The sequence below is a fragment of the Heterocephalus glaber genome, unplaced genomic scaffold, assembly GCF_053883595.1.
Source record: "Heterocephalus glaber isolate CG9 unplaced genomic scaffold, H.glaber_assembly_v1.0 deba00001444, whole genome shotgun sequence".
Classification (NCBI taxonomy): Eukaryota; Metazoa; Chordata; class Mammalia; order Rodentia; family Bathyergidae; genus Heterocephalus; species Heterocephalus glaber.
This window is the reverse complement of record NW_028258297.1, coordinates 6039721-6059619: the sequence shown is the minus strand read 5'-3', so window position 1 is coordinate 6059619 and position 19899 is coordinate 6039721. Positions and strand designations below refer to the sequence as shown.

Below are 19899 nucleotides of genomic sequence, written 5' to 3'. Positions count from 1 at the left end.
CATTAACATCAATGAGCTTTATCTTCCACTATTGTTTTCTCACACTCACATACACTCTCTTCTTTACACAGCTCTAAGGCCTAGGGTACTAGAAGTTTCTCCAGGGTCATGGAGGACATTCTAAGGCCACCACTAGAACCTGATCTGGAAAGAGTCCCAGGTGCTTGCTTTGACAGCACATAAACTAAAATTGGACAGAACCTCAGACAGGGATGAAGTGAGAAAAGCTTACCCACCAACAGCACAAATTCTCGGAGATTTCTGAACCAACAGCAGCCCCAAGGCTGACCTTCAACCCTCACCATCTATGAAAATGCCTGTTTTTGTGCAGTCTGTTTCACAAATTCTTCAAGGAACATAGTCTAAATTCTTCAGAAAATACAAATAAGTGCTACTCTAGGAACCTCTTTAGGGCCCTGCAGGTGGCTCTGAACAAACAGTGAGAGCCACACTGAGCTCTAAGAGGAGTCAACCACTGTTCCCAGAATACCTTTATTTATATTTGAATTTCAGAAGGATTCAAATGCAATTGTGACCAAAGACTTTTTTTCCTGGTACCAGGGACTGAACCCAGGGCCTACACATGCCAAATGAATACTCTACCACTAAGCTACATCCCAACCAGCAGAGATTATTTTTAAAGATTCTAGAAAGTTATGAGTAAATTCCATTTTTATGAATTAAATAATTTCTTTATTTACATTATTATGTATTATTTTAAGGCCTCTCACATTTTAAAACCTGTCCAGCCCATCTCAAGACTTAAGAGATGGCTTTTTACCAAGATGGCGCCGAAGGTGAAGAAGGAAGCTCCTGCCCTTTCCAAAGCTGAAGCCAAAGCAAAAGCTTTGAAAGCCAAGAAAGCAGTGCTGAAAGGCATCCACAGCCACAAAAAGAAGAAAATCCGCACGTCACTCACCTTCCACAGTCCCAAGACACCGTGGCTCTGGCGACAGCCGAAATACCCTCGGTAAAGCACCCCCAGGAGAAACAAGCTTGACCACTATGTCATCTCATCAAGTCCTCCTGACCACAGAGTCAGCCATGAAGAAGATAGAGGAGAACAACACACTCGTATTCATTGTGGATGTCAAGGCCAACAAGCACCAGATCAAACAAGCTGTGAAGAAGCTCTAGGACACTGATGTGGCCAAGGTCAATACCCTAAATCAAGCCTGATGGAGAGAAGAAGGTGTCTATTCGACTGGCTCCTGATGATGATGCTTTGGATGTTGCCAACAAAATTGGGATCATCAAACTGAGTCCAGCTGGCTAATTCTAAGTACACATTATTTTCACCATTAAAAAAAGAGAGACTTAAGAGATAGCATTTTTCCCTTATAGGAAGTAGGATGCAGAAATGCTGAGAAATTGGAACTAAAATGTTCCTTTCATGTGCCAGGAAATCTTCCTTCAAAGAAAAACTTAGTATTTGTCCCGCTTCTTTTATGATCTATGATCTTATTAAGTTTGATATTCTCATCTTTAGATAATCACATAATGAGGCTCACTTTGGAACCTAATTTAGGAGGCAAGAAAAACTATAAAATAGAAAACATTATTTTTTTTAAAAGAAAACATTATTTTTAAGAAAAACTGTCACATGCAGAAATCTCAATGCTCTTTGTACTTATAATGCATGTCATTATACATACATTATATATTTTTGGGAGGCTGAGGCAAGAGGACTGCCATGAGTTTGAGGTCAGCCTGGGCTGCATAGTAAGTACAAGGCCATCCTGAACTACATAGTGAGACCTTGCCTTAAAAAAAAAAAATTGATCCCTGGTACCAAAAATAAATAAATAAATAAATAGAAATAAAGAAAGCAGATCACTATCATGGAAGGAGTAATGACCCAGCTAGAAGGCAGGAGACTGGTTCCAAACTCGCTCTGCTAACAAGCTGTATGACCTTGGATCAGTCACCTAGCTTCTCAGTCTCAATTCCTCTGTTAAAATGTGGGAGACTAGGCATGTCCACTCCAGGAGCCATTGCAACTAAGCATCATGCTCCCTCCTTTTAAATTATGCCACCAGGGTGGGGGATTTAGCTCAGTGGTTCTGCCGCCTGCCTCGCAAGTGCAAGGACCCAAGTTTGATCCCTGGTACCAAAAAATAAAAAAATAAAAAAAAAAACAGTATAAATTATGACACCAAATGTGTGACAGAATTATGTGGGTGGGCAAAATAGTCAAAGGCCTGACACTGTGTAAAAAGAAAAGACAGAATCACTTTTCTGCCTATTGGCTAAGATCAAGTGAAGAAAAGACGGACCGGTGCTTTAGCTCAGTGACGCTGCCTCGAAAGCACAAGGTCCTGAGTTCAATCCCCAGCACCAAAAAAAAAAAAAAAAAAAGGAAAGAAAGAAAAGAAAAATAATGAAATAGAGGCCTATTTTTACTCATTGGTATACTCTCACATTTGTAAGACATGCTTTGAAGTTAAGAAACTCGAATGCAACATTTAAAGTCCATCTAGAATTCAGTAAGATACTGTATTATCTAGAAGGAAGGGATTTGAGGAGCAAATTAAGGTCTAAAAGACATCCATTATACTTCAGAGGTTCCTAGAAATCTCTGCTATGTGACCTAAAAGTGTTAAGACCACACAAACCACAGTAGGTAAGGACCCAACAAGAAAACATGCTTCACTACATGGCACAGACTGCATCAGTATGGCATTTTCTTTTCCTTTTTTTTTTTTTTTTTTGGTACTGGGAATCAAACTCGGGACCTTGTGCTTCCAAGGTAGGCGGTGAAACCACTGAGCTAAGTCCCCAGCCCCCAGTATGACATTTTCTGGAGAACAGCAAGAGGACACTGCCTAGACAATGTTCTTGGCAATAGGTAATCCAGTAAGTATAATTCACTTAGTGACAGATCACTTAAATATCAGGATTAAAAACAAACTTCTAAAACAAAAAACAAAAAAACCCTTCTAATTGGAATTAGGGTACTACACAAATAAATGGAGGAGGGAACTATAATTTCAATTCCAGAGTATGACTTGCAGAAAAGAAACAATTAAAATTGTATGTCAGTCTGCTCAGTTGATAAACAATAAAATGTTTACATTTCACTATCTAATAAGGGTATAAACAAAGTGCCTAGTAGCAGCCCTCTGATGAAGACAAGGGAGCAGAGGCAGGCTGAGAAGAGAAGTAAAAAAGAGCTGCCACAGGAGGCCGGGGAAGGGGCCTGGAGCTGGCAGTATGCTACTTCAGGGAGCTTGAGGGCTGGTCAAGAAACAGCAATCACTGTCAGCTGGCAAGGCCCATTTGTTCCTTTTCTCTCCAAGTCCCATTTACCCACCAGTAGATGACATTTGGCTATTAAGAAAGGAAAGGGCAGCATGTAATAAACATGATGTCTTAAAGCAGGAGGAAAACAATTCTCTATTAACAATTAACTCACGTAACTCATTTAGCTGCCTGGTAAGAAGAAAACACAGCCTGAGGTACCCAAATGGTCTGAAACATGCCATCGCACGCAAAGTTTCAAAGTCATTCCATTCTGGAAGGAAGCTTACACATACACTCTAAAGCCAGTTAAAAATTATAAGTACAACCCTTCCCTTGCTTAGACCAAAATCTATTCACCAAGAAAATGACTCACTCACTGACATTCTCCCAATGGATCCTGGACAAAACATTGCACAATGGTTAATTTGGAACCCGCTGAACACTTCCGTCAAGGAGCTCTAAAACTAGGTGGGCTTTCTTACAAGGTGAGATTGCTGTTTAATCAATCACTCAGGAAGAAAGATCAATGAAAAGTCTATTTTCAGAAAGGTCTACCTTCAAGGAAATGCATGCCGTAAACAGCACACTCACGTTTCTGTCTAATGCTGGCTTCAGCCACCCAACTTCGGGATCAGCTTCCTTACCTGCTCTTTCTGAGCCTGCTGGCCTGTCTGACCTCCGTCTTCAGCTGAGTTCTCCCGGCACATTTCATTTCCTGTTGGCTGTTGACATAAGGTCATTCCTCTACAGCGCTGCATTCACGCCACAGGCAACAGATTATTGGACGGCTCCCTAGCTCCTGCCTGCCGTGCCTATCACAGAAGTCTTTTCAAAAAGTAGCCACAGAACTCCAGCATTTCCATGGAAAATCAAGAAGAGGTCTGACAACAAAATTTGTATTTCACTAGCCCACACAAATCAACCCCTATACAAACTAACTTACACTATCCGTGATACTCTTAGATTCTCTCCTTGTATGTGGGATCTCTCTGCTTAGGAGAGGGAAAAAAACAGCTTTGTATCCAAGGAGTCAGGCATGACTACAGCCAATGCAACAGGGACTTGCTTGTGTGGGCTAATCTTAAACTGTCCCTATATGTAAAATTTAACTTCAGCTGCGTGCTAAAGCAGCTTGTCAGTGGAAGATGAAGACCAATACAGGAGACTGGATTGGAGATGTAGTGTCCCACGGCTGTCTCCTAAGAGTAGAGCACTCAAATAGGCAAGTGTGACATTGGGGAAGGGGGGCTTTGAGACAGGGTCCTGCTATGTAGTTCAGGCTGACCTTGAACAGAACTCACTATAAAGGCCAGGCAGGCCTCAAACTCATGGTGATCTCCTGCCTCAGCCTCAGCCAGGATTACAGGCATGTGCCACCACCCGGCCATTTAAAAAAAAAAAAGCCGGGGCCAGGGATTTAGCTCAGTGGTTTCGCCGCCTGCTGCGGAAGCGCAAGGACCCAAATTTGATCTCCAGTAGAAAAATTTTAAAAAGCCTATTCTCTGATCTGACATAGAATTGAAAGAGAAGGAAAAACAATAGTACGACTTTAGGCAGGAAGGAGGAGATCCTCTTTCCTAATTTCACAATCCATGTGCCTACAAGAATGCATAGCACAGGAATCTCCTTAGATAAAGCAAAAGAGGAGTTACAGGTCTGTACAACCCACGGAGGCTGTCTGAGGCACTGTGGGAAGGGGGAGGGAGGGATTCTCTGGCTCTAGAACTAATTATGCATGTGCTGTGCCAGTAAAATTCACCGACACACACACTTACCTGTGCATTTTTCTGTATGCATGTTATTCTTTAATCAAAAGTGGTTTGTTTTGTCTTGTTTTGGGTACCGGGGAGCAACTCAGGACCTTGCCTGGGGCTTTAATCAAAAGTTTTAAAGTATACAGTGTCAAACATTACAAACCCCACAGGAAGGAGCAGATATTGAAACTAATTTGCAAAGACAGACAAGAAACAAGTATTTCAAGAGCTGTTTCCCCAAGGTGCCCTCCCAGAAAATAAACTCCACACCCCCTATTCTCACAGAAAGTCAAGATGTGACATTTAAGTGGTGGTGGCTGGAACAAGACCACTTCAACACAGGTCTCTCCTTGCAACAGGGGCCAGGGGGAGTTGTAGAAGGTAAAACATGTAATTGACAAAATAGTATATTATATGGAGGAAATTACGCTAAGGACAGGATTGTCTCTTGCTCTGGGCCAGGGTACAGTGTAGTCCCCCAACAGCGGGCAGCACTGGGACAGACACACTGCTCCAAAATCCACCTGCTAAGCTCTGGCAAGTGGTACCTCAGCAGGTATTTCCATTCCTATTTGATTTCTGCCACCAAAGACTTGAAACCATTGGAACCTTATTCAACAAACAGTGCCAGGCAGAGTGTCTAGGGACTTAGCACACCACACGTGCACCAGCCATGGTTCCTGCCCTGGACTGGCCCACAGTATATGGGCCAAGTGGAAGTGTAAATAAAAATGGTGCACACAGAAAAAACAGCAGAACCAAGCATGTCCCAAGCACTGAGGGACACCACAAAAGAAAGGAACAGTTATGAAGAGTGTGGGGCAGGAGAGGCTTCCCAAAGCAGGGGGCATGGGTTGGTTCTCTGAGAATTTACCACCAGCCGGCTCAAACCACAGAAAACCTTCAGGAAGCATCTCCTGTCCCCAGTTAGCAAGAGATCCCAGTGTCTTCCAGCACCTGGTCCTCATCCAGGGCTGAGTACCTGCACATCAGCACATGGGAATTCTCCCTGTGGCAACTGGAGCTAACAAAAGCATTAACCTAGCCTGACTCAAAGACATTATGATAAGAATCTAACAAGGCTGCTTTTTTATCTGATGCCTGTTGTTACCACTGTCATATGGTGAAATGTTTGAGATTCACCAAGCTCTTAAGGGACTCTATAAGATCAGTAGTACCATCTTTGTTTTACAGGAAAGGCAAGTACCACAGAGAAGGTAAGCAACCTGCCTGGGGTCACCCAGCTAACAAGAGCAGAAAAGGATTCAAACCAGGTCCATCTGATACATTCAAAGCCATTTCTATCATACTCATGCCAAAAATGTGGATATTTGGCAATAGGTCATGTTATATGCGGAAAGAACAAGACTTCTAAAATATTTACCCCATTCTTCTACTGGTCTATTCTTCTAATACTACTGCTTAAAAAAAAAAAAACTTGCGTTTCCATACCATACAATTCACCCATTTAACACGTACAATTAAATACACTCAGTATATTCATAGATGTATGCAACCATCACCACCTTAACTATAGGACATTTTCATTACTTCAAAAAGAAACTCTGTACCTCTTAGCAAATTCCCTCTTCCCTCATTCATTGTCACCCTGCCCCCTGCATCCGGTCTCCTGCACTGACATTTATAAAGTGGTTACACATGGTACTGGGCTGCAGCGTTCAATGCCATCAGTCCTCCCTCACCGGGGAAGCCCAAGCTGAGGCAGAGAGGGCAAGGACAAAGCAGGATGTCTCAGTGGCAGCAGATGTAGGGAAATAGGGATACCTGGCAGCCCAATCTGGGCGGCTCACAGTTTCTATGTCTCTGGGTCTCTGAGCTTAGTAAGCCCAAAATGCAGAACCAGGTGGTCCAGGTGAGCAGGATTACAAGACCTCACACCATTAGAAATTCCCATATCCCCATATCCAGAAAGGCAAACACCAAGACTGCACTAACTCCCAAAATAAAGTTGTTCTAAAAAGTCAAACTACCAAGGACTCAAGATGCAGGTACTTAATGAAAAGAAGACTCTCAAAATCTGATTTATTTGCTTATCCACTTTGCCCTCCTCAATGCTGTCCAAAATTGGGGGGGAGACAAAGGACTACAAAAAGACCATACATAAATTCCTGCAGTGCCTAGACCTATCGCATATATCCAACACAGGACATCAAAACCCAACAAGGGCCAGGGATGTGGTGCACTCATGGAATCCTAGCTATTCAGGGGGCTGAAGCAGGAGGATCACAAGTTCAAGACGAGCTTGGGCAACTTAGACCTGTCTCCCAAAAAATGTTTTAAAAAGGGGGGCTGAGGGAAGTAGTTCAGTGGTGCATTTAGCACAAGCAACATTCTGGGTTCAATCCCCTGTACAGAGACCAAAAAGACACAAACAAAAAAACTCCGGGTAGTGTCAACACAATTCAGTAGTAAAAGGAATGAGTGGCTGAGACAGGAGGATCACAAGGTCAAGGTCAGTCTAGGCAATTTAGTGAGCTCTTACCTCAAAATTTAAAATAAAATAAAGGAATGAGCTATGATGGCTGAGACAGGGGTGAATCACAAATCAATGTTGAACAAAAGAAGCCAGATGTAAAAGAATACACACACACCCACCCATGGAGGTACTGTGTATGACATTCAAACCCAGGCAAATCTCCTCTGCAGTGCTAGATCAGTGCCTGCCAGGCCACAGGGTGGGGTGGGGAGTGACTGCAAAGGGCACAAGGAACCTTTGGTGCCATAGGGTATTCTCTTGATTGGGACAGAAGCTCACAGCTGTGTCCAGCTGTCAAGGCCCCTAAGGATGCATCTGTTGTATGTAAATTAATATCTCAGTAAAGAGAAAGGGGGAGAAGGAAGACAGGAATGAAGAAAAAAGAGGAAAGAGAGATCTCTGCAGAACTGCAATGAGAGAACTTTCTTTCACCAGCCACTTTTGCAGCACGATGGAAATTATATTGACCACAAATTGCGTCCTGTCTGGGATATGCTAGCCCAAGTGTATTTCACTGAGACAAGTCTTAGAGCAACTGGTGCTGTATCGTACATCAACAATTTTGATGAACCCAATGTCCTCTTTCAAACCAGTTAAATTCAGCTTCACTATCACTCCCATAAAGACAATGCCAGTGAGGTGACTTCAATGGCTGTAAGTAAATGAGTAAAACACAACCTGCTAATTTAGAGTGTGAGCTTTGTTTTGTCTTCAAATGATAAATATTACATTCTGGACACCTGCGTTCATAAATAAAGTCATGTGAAAACATTGTGATAGGTCAATTTTTTTCTTTTTGGAGGACAGCCTAATGGCTAACTTCAAATCCTACTTGTTAGCCTTTTATAGTTTTCATAAACTAAGATGAAAATAAAGCCATCTTGCTTTTACTCTCCCACCATTCATCCATAAAAAGGAGTAAGCCAAATCAAATTTCAAATGTTCTCTATCAAAGAAGATGCTAGGACAAAGCTGAGGTATGTACCAACTCTAATGTTGGCAAAGTTAAAAAAAAATTAAAATCTCTTATATAAGCTTATTTGCTTCTCTGGAAGTTGTTCAAAGATGAGGAGGAGGGGGAGGAGCAGGAGGAGCAAGAAGAAGAGGAGAGGAACAGACTTATTAACACAGAAAGCCCAACTGAGGAAAACTTTCAAAGATGAACATGAGGGCCAGGGATTTAGCTCAGTGGTTCCACCGCCTGCCTCGCAAGCGCAAGGACCCGAGTTCGATCCCTGGTACCAAAAAAAAAAAAAAAAGATGAAGATGATATAGGGAACATGTTAATTTTTTTTCTCATGCAGTTTATAAATCCCCAAATGCTAGCAGGAGAAGCAACACCTGGATTTCTAGCACATCCCAGTGACTAAGACATCACACCACCTACAGCCCTGGAAGAGCCCAAGCCTTCCTTAGACAACACACTAAAGATGGAAAATGATCCCAGAAGGATGGTCTGAAGTTCAAAAACGAATGCTAAGCAAGGTCCACAGTGGGTTTAGGAGTATTTTCAGGATAAAAACTAGGGGCATGCTATACTGATGTTTTATCGGCATGGTTTTTCTCCCTCATTTATTTGTATTTTAATTCAGTACTCTGCTGTAGTTTGGATCTTGAGTGTCTCCCCAAAAGTCCATGCCTTAATCCCCAGAGCAGTGCCTCTAATGGGAGGTAGTAGAATCTTTAAGACATTGGCCTAGGGGAAGACCTTCAGGCCACTGGGGACACAGCCTCAAAGGAGCCTATAAGACCCCAACCCCCTCCCCTTTCTCTTTGCATCCTGGCCACCAGGTGAGCACCTATGCTCCAGAAACACTCCTGCCGTGATGTTCTGCCTCACCACAGGCCCACAAGCAAATGGACCAACCAGTCATGGACCAAAATCTCCAAAACTGTGAACCAAAATAAATCTCCTCTCTTTTTAAGTGGATCATCCCAGGTATCTGTTATGATGGAAAGCTAACCATCTGACAAACATTTATTCAATACCCTTGCCATGTTGGAAGTTACAAACCAAATAATTCACCATCCCTGCCCCTAAGCAGCTTAGACTCTAGGAAGTTGAGAGATGAGTGCCCCAAGGACCACAGAGTGACAGGTGCTGTGTAACAAACCTAAACAGGAAGCCAAGCCAGGGCTGGGACAGGGAGTGAGGAAGAGATGTGGGCAGCTTGCCAGGAAGATGAGCCCCAAGCTGAGTCATGTAAGGGGCTGTGTCACTACTTTTAGCTGCCACTTCCCACTGACTCTGGCTTTCCCCTTCTCCAAAGGAGCACACAGCACCAGACAGGAGCTCTCAACTTCACTGACCCTTTTTCACTGAGGACAAGAAAAGCAGCCAACACAGACTGCCAACTTTATTTTGCCCACTAAGGGTATTTTTAAAAAGAAAAAAAAAAAATCTATCACCTCCCATTATTTTATTTTATTTATTTATTTTTGGTACCGGATATTGAACTCAGGACCTTGTGCTTGCGAGGCAGACAGCGCTACCACTGAGCTAAATCCCCAGCCCACCTCCCATTATTTTATTTCAAAGCCATTTTAATAATTTAAAAAGGCACAGCCCAGGGATTTAGCTCAGTGGTGCTGCCGCCTGCCTTGCAAGGGCAAGGTCCAGAGTTCGATCCCCGGTACAACAAAAAAGGCCCTTTAATACAAAAGAACAGGTATACATAAGTAACCCTTATATGAAATGCTTGGGACCAGAAGTATTTCAGATTCCAGAATTTCTTGGATGTAGAATATCTGCACATACATAAGAAGATACCTTGGGGATGGGACCAAAGTCAAAACACAGAATTCATCTATTTTCATATGCACCTTTTACACACAGCTTAAAGGTAATTTTATGCAATACTTTTTATTCTTTTTTTTTTGGTACTGGGGATCGAACTCGGGTCCTTATACTTGCGAGGCAGGCGGCGTAACCACTGAGCTAAAACTCCTGGCCCTTATGCAATATTTTTAATAATTTTGTCCAAGAAACAAAGTTTCATAGTGTGCAATTTTCTGTTTGTGGTATAACATTGGTTCTCCAAACAATTTCAGATTTTGGAGCATTTTGGTATTTGGATTTTCAGCTAGGTGATGCTTAACCTGTACTACAATCTCAGAATAAATAAAAGGCCTTAAACAAAATATCTTCAGCTTTATAACAAAATAATTGTACTGTTGATATTTGGGCTGCATGACAATGAATAATCACCATGAACTGGTGTTTAGAAGTCCTGCCAATTGATGGTAAAATTAGGAACTATTTTCTGTGTGCTCATTTTATGACATTTCACAACTGCTAGGATCTTTATACAATGACTCCGTAGTCACGATAAGGTAGAAGTATCATCCCCGTTTTTTGGAAGGAAAACTACAGTTCAGGGGGAAATGGCTTGCCCACTGTCACACACAGACAGTGGGGCATATGCCTGGTTCTTCTGAGGACCTCTGCCTACACACTAGGACAGTGGGGAGAGCTCAAGAAGACTGTGAGGCCCTTAGTAAAACAAAATGTCTATTTTATTGCTCTTGCTCTGGAGGTGGGAAGGTTAAGAGCTCAGGTCAGTCACCTTTTTTTCTTTTTATAGTTTCAAACAACCAATTCAAATTCTTTGTAAAACCAAGAGGGGTACAAATATTGTAAATAAATGGAATCATGACCCAAGGCATTCCAGAACCCTATCATAGCTTCTTTCTCCTTCTCTATTTTGGACCAATGCTAAAGAAAAAGAGGGAAAAATGGGGAGACCAAGGATCCACATAAGCCAAGAAATGGGAAACATCTGAACCCTTAGTCAAGATTTTCAAGATTATACTTCAACCTGGCAAGTAAGAAGTATACATCTGAAACCTCTAATGCACTGATTTTACATACATTTGAAAAGACACAATTGGAGCCAGATATGGTGACATATGCCTGTAATCCCAACACTGAGGAGACTAAGGCAGGAGGATCACCACTAGGCCAGCCTGGGCTAGTGAGTTCAAAGCCAGCCTGAACTACAAAGCAGACCCTGTCTCAACAAAACCAAATAATTTAAATGAAAGACACAGTCACTAATTTCCACGCACTTCCCTTTGCCATTTAAAATAGGCAGATAACCATAATAAAAAACAAACTTAAGGTGTATCTCATTTTACAAACTTCCTGTCTTTCTCAACTTTTACCACTTAAAATTGGAGTCTACTGGGGCCGGGGATTTAGCTCAGTGGTTCTGCTCCTGCCTCGTAAGCGCAAGGTCCCAAGTTCGATCCCTGGTACAAAAAAAAAAATTGGAGTCTACTATATTTAACAGTCTTTTGCCATCATCTTCCCAATGGTATTTCAGCACAGGATGAGACATGGCCACGTGAGGATACACACCAGGTGGTTGACGGGAAGTGGGTTCCACAGCAGACCCTCCATACGCACCACACGGGAAAGCAAGGCTGAACATCTCAAGTAGCTTAAGGCAGTGGTGGGCACATACAGGATCGGGAAATTGTTAATCCAAGGTATTGAGGCCTTGAAGAGCCAAATACATTTAAGACAAGTAGCATCCTAAGCAGCTCTGACAACAATCAATATCATAGCTGCACTGTCAATAGTTTAGGACTGACTGTTCCTGTAGATTGAAAATAATTTTTTTCTTTTCCAATGGACAGCATCAAATGTAAACAGTAGAGACTAGAATAATGGCCCCCAGTTCCAACAATTACCAACACAAGGCCAATCTTTCCTGTGTTGTGAAAACTGGAATGCCCACAGAACGATGCACCAAATGTATCTCTACCTGGCCTGGCAGGGTTCCTTGACACTGGTACCCAGCAGACCCTGAGAAGAGGCCCAAAGCAAGTGCTAAAGGGACTGGCATCTTGTGGGGAGTCAGAGCCACTTAAAATATGTGTAAAACCAAGGAATGACAATAAAACCTTGCGAGGTCAGCAGTGATGAGTCACAGTAATATCACACAACCCTGACATCATGTGATAAAAGGGTGCTCCCCACCCCGTGGGTTTCTTCCACCAAACCATAAGCCCAGTCTAATAACAGGGAAACACCCGGCAGACTCAAGCTGAGAAACATTCTACAAAATACCCAGCCTGCACACTTCAAAACTACCAGGGTTGCCAGGGATTTAGCTGTGGTTCTGCCGCCTGCCTAGAAAGCGGAAGGTCCTGAGTTCGATCCCCGGTACCAAAAAAGAAAAACTACTAGGGTCGTGAAAAATAAGGAAAGCCCGTGAAACTGTCATAAACAAGGGCTAAGGAACATGACAAATAAACATGACATGGGCATCTGGATGGGATCCTGGACCAGAAGCAGGCCATTAGTGAAAAGGCTGATTAAATCTGGATAAAGCCGGTGCTTTAATGATATAACCATGCTAATTTATCAATTTTCATAAGTGTGCTATGGTTATAGAAAATGTTAACAATGGGGTAAACTGCGTGAATATGGGAAACTTCTATATTGTTTTTGCAACTTTTATGTAAACAGTTTTCAAAATAAAAGTTTATTACAGGCAACTCATTCAGGACTCCTATTCCCCAATAAATTTGCCTAATTTTTTTTTTTTGTACTGAGGATTGAACTCAGGACCTTGTGCTTGCAAGGCAAGCGCGGTGCCACTGAGCCAAACCCCCACCCCAATTTTCCTATTCTTTTTTTTTTTTGGTACCGGGGATCAAGCTCAGTTCCTTGCGCTTGCGCAGCAGGCGACGAAACCACTGAGCTAAATCCCCGGCCCCAATTTTCCCATTCTTAAAAAAAAAAATTGTAACGTTTATTACAGAAATAATATAAACTTGTAAACTGACTAATAATATTCATTATATCATTCACAAAAAGGCGTCAGTGACTATTTGGTCTTTGTTTAAAATTTAGCTAAGGAAGGAGAACCCCAAAGAAGGAAAACAATATTAAAAATCTCAAAGAAAGAACCTGGAAATGAAGTCAGCGCCCTCTATAAGCTGAAGGTCACACACGGTGATCAACACTGCAGTCTAGTGTGACTGCGGTACTAGAGCAAGAAGTGACTTCCAAACCATGAGGCTGCCCCTGCAGGATCGTCTGCTCCAGCCCTCGCTGTGCTGGTCAGCAGCAAGCCCAGTTCCTGCACCACCCTAACATGCCTGCTCTCCTTGGTCCCCTCAGCCTCTCCATGACCTTCTCTGTTCCAGCCCACCCCAAGCATCTCTTCACTCACTCAGCAGCTTCTGAGAGTCTGCAGGTTAGTGCTCAGCTTACAACAATGAAAGGAGGCACCGCAAACCACCATCTGGTATCCAGCAAAATATTTTTTGATGTATCTAGGGGAAAAGATGAACTCTCAGTTAAGAAACCTGAAGTCACAGCTCTGCACAAGGGACAGGCTAGCAGCAGCAGAAGCAGATGCCTAGCCATGCTTGGAACTACTGAGCCTACAAGCTGTCTCATCATGGTTAAGAATTCAGTCACAGGGCCAGGGATTTAGCTCAGTGGTTTCACTGCCTGCTGCGCAAGTGCAAGGACCCGAGTTCGATATCCAGTACCAAAAAAAATAAATAAAACAGAACAAAATTCTAAAACTCAAAACACACTCCTGGATTTTCAAATGATGAATAGCATGTGGAGAACAAATCCATTCTGAGCTGGATTTAAGACAACTTCAGTAGCTGGGATCAAGACGGAGGCAGGCATTTGTGACACAGCAGCTGGTGTCTGCCCCATACTGCAACAAACATGCCTGGCAGGAGCCAGCCCAAACAAGAATAGAGGGAAATATATATGTCCAAATGCCCTGCAACAAAACCACTGAAAGATAAAGTGAGAAAACTGGTGGCAATCTTTTAAAAATAATCTTTAACAACACAAAATAACAGAAGGCAATCCAAATAAGTTGGTATTTGTTCTCCAGAGCAAGTTTCCAAATGACATGTTTCCTCTTCAACAAGGCAATCTCTCCCGAGCAGCTTCATTATTTCTACTTACCCAGTAATCCACAAGTGTCTCGCAAAATGCAGGTCAGGACTTCCCTTGTACTCCAAATTATGCAACCAAGGATCTGTACAATAAGAGTCATTGCTCAATACTCCTCAGTTAAAGCTTTATCCTTCAATTTCACACGAAAAAGGTACAAATGCTTTTTCCATTCATTCTTTTACAGTTCCGTTTAACTGGAAACCCCAACTGGACTCTGATATTTTCATATCAGAGAGTTGTAAAGCTTGTAGGCTACGTGCCTGTCCTCCACCTAGACTGGGCAAGTGCCACATAGGTGCCAGGCCTAGACTCTAGTGCCCTAGAGTCACTCCCTAAGCTGCCATGGACGCAGGCCTGTTCTACTCCAGTCTCAGGCCTGGTCCTGTCCCCAAGTCCCATCTCCATCACACCTCACTGCTCTTGTTTCCTTGGCACCTCACACAAGGCTTTAGTGCCTATGGGCACACCACACACAAAAAGAAGGAGAAAGCCCATGAGAGCAATGGCAGCCTCACCTCTAGGCACACGGGGTTCAGGTGCAGATGCAAGTATCTGATGAAGTACAGCTTTGAATTGTAGCTTCGTACAAACTCCAGCACATGGCCACTAGCTACGGAGTCCCAGTCAATTTACCTCTTGGTCTCAGTTTCTTCAATTGTCACAAAGAGACCAGCACCTCTGATTGCACAGGTTGCCAGGAGGATTAAATGGTCTAGTGCCAGGTTCTAAAAACTAAGTCTCCATTCCTCCAAATCCTACATCCATTCTACTTCCAGTTACCCTCCATCTGGCCCACCAATGACAAGGTACAATGAGTAAGAAGAACCCCACTCCACCAAGAGACCAGCACCTTTATCACCACCCACAGAGCTGTCCCATGAACAACAGATGCCAGGCTCAATGCCTGATACACCTATTAACTGGCTATGATTTTTATTTACATCCCATCTACTTCTGGACAGTAGGGAAGGATGCCTGCTCCCCTCCCACTCTTTCCATGAGGAGAGATTTTCCCCTTTGCTCCTGTCTATGCCCTGCCTAATTCCTCCTCACAGGAAAACAATACAGTGGTATGCCCTTCTACTGGGGGCCAGAAGCAGCCACCAAGTACAGGCTCCCTATCTAGATGATCATCCACCAAACAATCATAACCAATGAGAATTAGGCACCATAAATCACGCAGGCAGCCATGAGGAGTAAGGGTGTCTGCTCGGTAGACCCAGCAGGTCTTCAAGTAGGCTGTGCCAGGGCCTACAATGCTATCAGGGAGCATCAGCAAGCCCACTTGCTAGTACTGCAGACGGACCATATTCCACTAGATCCCCAGCATGTTGCATATACTGTCCCGCCAGCCAGTCGCTTTAAGTACAAACTTTAGAAAAAACTAGTGCAACCCTGTACCAGGAGACCCACAGAAAGAATGCTCATAGCCAGGGTACTCACAATAGTCAAAACACTTAGAAATTCAGAATCTGACGACAAGAGAATGGTAGGTTGTGGTCTGTGTTTGTGTTTAATTTTGTGTCAACTTGACTTGACCTTAGGATGTCTAGATCTCTGGTCAAATATTTTGGATGTTTCTGTGAGGGGTTTTTGGTTTTTTTTTATGAGATTAACATTTCAATCAGTAGGCTACAGACTGCCTCCCTCCCCCAGAGTAGGTGGGCCTCATCCAATCAATTGAAGGCCTGAACAGAAAAAAAATCCGCTGAGGGAATCCCACCAGCCAACATTCCAGCTGGAACTACACTATCAGCTCTTCTGGTCTAAAGCCTGCCAGCCCGTACTGCATATTTGGATTTGCCAACCTTCACATATGCATGAAATAATTCTTTGTAATAAATCTTTGTATCCATACACATAGCCTATTCGTTCTGTTTCTCTGGAGAATCCTAATATAATGCACACAACAGAAAATTATTCAGCAATAAAAATCAATGAAAAAAAGCAATTTCCAGATGATTCCTGCTTTTAAAAAGCTCACTTAAAAAGCTCATAAAGAAAGATCAGGGCCGGGGATTTAGCTCAGTGGTTTCGCTGCTTGCTGCACAAGCGCAAGGAGCCGAGTTTGATCCCCAGTACCAAATAAATAAATAAAAAGAAAGGAAGGAAGGAAGGAAGGAAAGGAAGAAAGAAAGATCAAATATATTATTTACAGATACATATGTATTCTTTTTTAAAAATAAAAAAGCACAGCTGGTCCCTGTGACGTTTTGGTTGTTTGGGCACAAATTCCTCATAGAGCGGTTTTCAGACACGTTCAAGAAGAATCAGTCAAGTTTTTTTTTTAAAGCATCATAATTGCACTATTTAGATCAAGATGCCTGGTAAAGCAAATGCTTCCAAGAAAAAGTCTCAACAATTAAAAAAAAAATTCAAAAAGAAAAATTGATGATGAAGAAATGGAGTTATCAGAGAAAGAAGTTAGAAGGATAAAAAAAAGAAGTAAAAATCATCCAAAGCACATGTCTTCTGAAGGACAAACAAATCATATTAATCTAAAGCAGATAAAGATAGCATCCAACAAGAGAAAAACCTGGCAACCTCTTTCAAAGAGTGTGAGGGAGCATTTGCAAACTATGATGGAAGTAGTAATAACAGCAACTATGAGTAATAAAATTAAAGAAAAAGAACAAATTCAGTATCATCTCAACTGCCTGAAGAAAAGGTTGCTACAACTGTGTGAAACCCTGAAAGCCCCTCCCCCAAAGCTGAACTATTTAACTAATGTGACAAGTCTACTGAAAATGGAACGAGCACAAGACAAATAATGAAGGAAGGTCTGGCATTATTGCAGGACAAAATAGACGAAATAGTACAGACTATGGAGTCAGTGACTGGGAATATTCAGAGTCTAAAAACCAAAACTGAAATTCTGTCACATGAGATAGAGGAAGAGGAGGAAAAGGCAAAAGAGATGCTTCAGCTGGATCGACGTAACATATTTTCTCTCCCAGAGCTTTCTCAGCACAGTCTGAAAGCACCCACACTGCAGAAAGAAGTTTTGATGCTAATTCCAAACCAGAATGTTCTTCTAAAAGACTTGGAAGCTCTTCATAATTCATCCCAGATGAAGAACATGTCAGTGTTCATCGAAGAAGCCTATAAGAAACTAAATGCCTCTTAGAGAATTTTAAAATATTGTTTCCTATTAATTTAATGTTTATAAATTTATGAAACTGTTAACCTATGATGTTACAGAGGTTGAAACTTCTGCAGGATTTATTATCCTCTAATATGCACTTTAAAATTGGCCTGTGTAGGCCTATCATTAGCATCTAATATAGTCCTGAAAACTTTTTAGCAGTTATGAAATCTAGAAAATCAGTATTTATATTGCTGTACCGCAGTTATTTGCCTAAAACATAAGGCAGGAATAGCTATGCTCCAAAAGTTTGTGACGGCTATTGGCAGCTTACCTGTGTTGGCACAGCAGAGTTGTGACGCTATAACATTGTATGTGTGACATCCCCATGTGCAGTGCTTACAGCATAAACACGAGTGTTTGCCGTCACTCATTCTGTAGCTGAGAGCTTACATTTTCTGTCTGCTTTCACAGAGCTTGAGAAATCCCCAAGTGTCCCTACCCTTACCTAACTCCCTAATCTTGTTCAATAGTTAAAGTTTTCCAGGTTCCTTCAACTTTGAAGTTGGCATTAAGTTTTTATTTTGCTTGTTTTAAATATTTATTTTCTACTGTCATCAAAGCATACTCTTAAAAAATTACTAAAAAGGGATCTAAGAACATTTATTCCCTTAAAACCAGCTTTAAAAAAAACTGTTTTGAGAAGACCCAGTGCATGAGAACCAGCCACCAAAGGTAAAAGGTACTGAGAGACCAAAGAAAGGAGACAGCCAGGCATGGTGGTGCATGCCTGTAATCCTAGCACTTGGGAGGCTGAGGCAGGAGGATCTCTCCAAGTTCAAGGACAGCCTGGGCTACCTAGTGAGTTCAAGCTCAGCCTGAACTACATAACGAGACCTTGTCTCAAAACAAAACCGAAAAAGCCGACGAATTTGGGATTACCAAAATGTGTCTCTTGGACAGCAGCAAGATAGGCAGATTCTTATACCCCAGATTTCAGCAGCAGGAAGAAGGGGATTATATGCTAAGCCAGACAAAGTGGCCCACAGTCAATTAGAATGTATGATGATAAGCTTTTATATATAAATACATTATTAAATATATCAAAAATCATTTGTAATAAAAATAAAAAATAAAAATGCACAGGAATTATGAAAGATTCTGGACCACATCTACTCCTGGCAAGACGAAGGCACCAGGAGCTTCCCGGTGGTACATAAGGGTTTCTTTCTCAAGCTGGGAGGCTGGCTCCAAGGCATTTATTATTATGCTTCAAAGCTTACATATCCAGCCAGGTGCAGTGGTGCCTGCCTGTAATCCTAGCACTCCGGGAGGCCGAGGCAACAGGAGTGCAAGTTCCAGCCCAGCCTCGGCAACTTAGTGCTTTAGTAAGATCCTGCCTCAAAAAAAGGAAGAGGAGGGCCAGGGATTTAGCTCAGTGGTTCCGACGGCTGCTCTGTAAGCGCAAGGTCCCGAGTTTGATCCCCGATACCAAAAAAAAAAACAAAAAACGGAAGAGGGGAGGCCTGGGGATATACTGCAGTGCAAAGGCCCTAGGTCAATTCCCAGTACCAGAAAACAGTCCACCTCTATTGTTTAATGTGAATTGTAATAAGAAAACACTTCTAGATTAGAGGTTGATGAGATACACAGGAAAGAAAACATAGGTGTATAGCAAATGCCAAGCCAAAAGTAGGCCAGTGCCGAAACTCACACAGACTGCCACCGCACCCCATGGCTTTCCATGCTAGTCCAGAAGGTCCAGAATGACGTTAAGCCCTTCAGGGTTGGGAGCTTTCAGGACTTCCTTCTCTCTCTCATTCTGAAAACATCTGTGGATTTGTTTTGCATGCAGAAGAGGAAAGGAGTTTTGAAATTATGCCCGTGTGAATTCCTCGCCTACAGGGAAGAAAAGAGGGCAACTGCCATGCTGACCCATCTGTGGCTGATCCGAGAGCCCCTCAAGGCTCTACATGTCACCCTAGTTCTGATTTTCAATGCTCCCCAGGACAAAGCCACTACAGCCACCTTTAAGTGTCTTATCACCTTAATAGTCCCCTTCCCTGCCCAACCTCAGGAACTCCTGGTTCCCACAGAGAACAGTCAGCAGCCACATCCACAAAAGGCCAACGGGAAGAACAGGCCTCAGGGAGCACACAGTCAACCAGCTCCATTCAGAGCAGAAGTAGCACCCAGGGAGCCGAGGCCTCCTCCTGACCCCTCTTCCCATAATAATCCCTGACAAGTCCCCAGTATCGCCAAGGGCTTCACAGATTTGGGGCAACAGAGCTGCGCGCAGGACTCCCTGTAATACTTCAAGTATAATGGAATGCTCACCTCATATGCTGCTGCCAGGTTTGGTAAATATTTCTACATTGAT

At 42.7% G+C, this 19899-nt stretch overlaps 1 protein-coding gene and 1 pseudogene across 26 annotated transcripts in view; one reads left to right on the top strand and one right to left on the bottom strand.

The window, feature by feature from the left end:
* The window catches only part of Pacsin2 (protein kinase C and casein kinase substrate in neurons 2), a 114412-nt gene that overhangs the window by 65574 nt on the left and 28939 nt on the right, over positions 1-19899 (bottom strand). For 5 of the 26 annotated variants that reach the window (XM_087213768.1, XM_087213784.1, XM_087213769.1 and 2 more), the window contains one exon: positions 14444-14516. The exons of 17 other annotated variants lie outside the window; for them this stretch is intronic. The gene's annotated coding sequence lies outside the window, so the exon portion shown is untranslated. Of the gene's footprint in view, positions 1-3834; positions 4157-13679; positions 13783-14443; positions 14517-19899 lie in introns of those variants that run through there. 4 more of the 26 variants (XM_087213785.1, XM_087213775.1, XM_087213774.1 and 1 more) reach the window with 3 other exon arrangements.
* On the top strand, positions 16703-17561 carry LOC101717060 (centromere protein Q pseudogene; annotated as a pseudogene).